Source organism: Peromyscus eremicus, chromosome 17 (assembly GCF_949786415.1).
Source record: "Peromyscus eremicus chromosome 17, PerEre_H2_v1, whole genome shotgun sequence".
Lineage (NCBI taxonomy): Eukaryota > Metazoa > Chordata > Mammalia > Rodentia > Cricetidae > Peromyscus > Peromyscus eremicus.
Window position 1 is genome coordinate 34,059,163 of NC_081433.1, and position 2,650 is coordinate 34,061,812.

At 39.9% G+C, this 2,650-nt stretch overlaps 1 non-coding gene across 1 annotated transcript; it reads left to right on the top strand.

Moving 5' to 3' along the window:
- Nucleotides 1-572: 572 nt before the first annotated feature.
- On the top strand, nt 573-698 carry LOC131894792 (small nucleolar RNA SNORA61). Its single transcript, XR_009375023.1, has one exon. It is a non-coding gene; the product is annotated as a small nucleolar RNA SNORA61 (small nucleolar RNA).
- The last annotated feature ends 1,952 nt before the right edge of the window (nt 699-2,650 follow it).

Consider the following 2,650-nt stretch of genomic DNA (forward strand, 5'->3'; position numbering starts at 1 on the left):
GGAAGTCTTTGATTTCTTTCTCTTTTCCTCACTCACCCAAACCTAAATATTTAATGTGCGAGATTCTGTTTCGACGCAAGTGGCTCTGGGCCAACTCTGTGTTAGTACCCTGCCTGAGGACATGAACCAACTCTTCCAGACGATGGAGAGTGATGTCTATACAAGGCTGTCAGTCTCACTTGTAATAATCAATAGGCCTTTTGTTTTATTCTGGTTCCTAAACCTACATCTGCTAGGTCCTCATAATAAAAAGGAATGGGCCAAGTGTATTTTATTACCTCTTCTGCTTTGTGCTTGACGATCAATATTGTTGCTCTGTTGATTGTATCTCATCATCACTAGCCAGTTTTCCCCATAGGCCCCTTTTAATTTGCTTAAATTAGCTGCAATCAGAGCTTCTTATGCTTGTCTATAAAGTACACATTCAAGTTAAAAATGTGTTCTTCTCCTAAAATACTTTAACACTTCCGGGTACATTCTACTCACTACCAAACCCTGTTCACACACACACACACACACACACACACACACACACACACACACACCCCAGAAATATGAAGGAAACTTCATCAACCCTCTGGTCCTCCTTCCCATCAGAGCTCAACACTTGTTGGTAGTAAAGGAGGAAGAGCAATGCTCAAGCTGGCCTTACAGGATTGTTGTTTGGATCATAGCATGTGAGCTAGATTTGAACAGGAATGGATTCTCATTGCAAAACGATGTAAGCTGAGGATTAAAGAGATATGAATGTGAAGTTCTGGGTGGTTGGTGTAGCCATGGCTGACTTGTATTTTGGCAACTTTCTTGTCTTTGGGGTGTGTGTTTAAAGTTAAAGAAAGTCATAACAAGAGAAAAACTGAGGAAAGCTGACAAAACAAGAGGAGTAGCATACCCCACAAGAACAAGAGGGCCATGGACTTACTGGTTTGTTTCCTGTTACTGTGGTAAATGCATGACCAAAAGAAACTTGTGGAGGAAAGGTTTTATTCGGCTTACAGGTGGCAGTCCATCATAGAGGGAATCCACAGAAGAGCTCAAGCAGAACCAGGAGGCAAGAACAGTAGCAGAGGCCATGGAGGAACATTCGTCTTATGGCTTGCTTTTTATGTAAGCCAAGACCAGCCGCTGAAAGGTGGCATCTCCCATAAAGGTCTGGACAACTATTAATTATTAATTAACTATAATAGTTAATCTCCCACAACAATTATTAATCAAGAAAATGACCCACAGATACACCCATAGGCCAATTCACTTTCTCAGTTGAGGTTTCCCTTTTCCAGGTGACTCAACTTGGTGTCAAGTTGACAAAAACTATCCAGTACACTTCTGGATATTGTGTATGAGGCTGTGCAAAGGCTAGGCAAATGGAGGCTTATGTGGATCTAGGGGAGGCACACCCTGGTGTGGATGCATGAACAATTTCACTCATAACTATTGACGTTAGTTTACTTTCTGCTTACATGTCTTAAAAAAATCTGTGAGAATCTAGATTTGTAATCTGTAATCTGTGTTTAGCTTGCAATGGCCTTTCAATATCGATTCTCACCCCATTTAGGAACTTCATATTTAAGCTCAACAATAAGAAGTTTTGCCATTATGTATAAGACTGTATTTTAGGAGGCTTTAATTGTTACACACAGAGTAATCCCTACATGTTTGTGGAGAAGATTCATTCCTTTGTGGCCAATTAGGTTTTTTAAGTTGATCATTGTTTAAATGATTACATTTTAAACATATTTACAAATTATCTTGGAGGTATTTAGTCTTTGTCTCTTACCTGAAAGCACTTTGTGTGTGGGTATCTCTCTGGGTGTGTGGTCCTGAGGGGGTGTGCTGAATGCACATGAATGTGTAGGTGTGGCCCTCATGCACCACAGGCAAGTGGATGCCAGAGCAAGGTTTCAGACATCTTCCTCTGTATTCTCCTCCTTAATTGCCTTGAAACAGGACTCCCACTGGACTGGAAGCTCACCTTTTTGGTTAGACTGGCTGGCTGGCAAGCTTTAGGTTGTGCCTGTCTCCACCTTCATAGTGAAGGTCCTTGGAAAAAAATTGGAATAGTAATGGGATCGATGTTTGTGGAGTCAATGCATGAAGGTCATGTAGAATTCCTTTCAAGAAGGCCCTTTGCTGGTGACATTTAGTGAAAATTCTAGAGTACCTTTGGAGTTAATAACCCTCTTTTTTTTGGTAAATCACATGCTAACTGCAATTATGAAATAATGTTCCAGTCCTTAATTGTGTTCTGTTTTTATACATGTAGTTAAAATAATAATACAATAATTATTCAGAGACTCTACGTATTACACAAATAGAAAACAATTTTTAAAACTGATTATCACTAACATCTATTGAACATTTATTATAATTTCACTGACTCATATGAACCACTCTCTGTGACGTGCACTCCCTGTTCTGGATTTGATGACTACAGAGCAATTTCATCAGTTTTGTTCTAGGTCAAGTATGGAGACTGAAATCAGACAGACTGAACAGAAGGTCAGCAGGAGAATAGGCTTCATCTGCACAAACTAGTGACTAAGTGAAAGATGCTTACAGTGTTTGCTCAGACTAGCTTTCTGGTGTCTTCCTGGTGGCATGTGTTGGTCACATCAATGTTTCCTGAGTGCATAATGAGAATGAAAAAAAT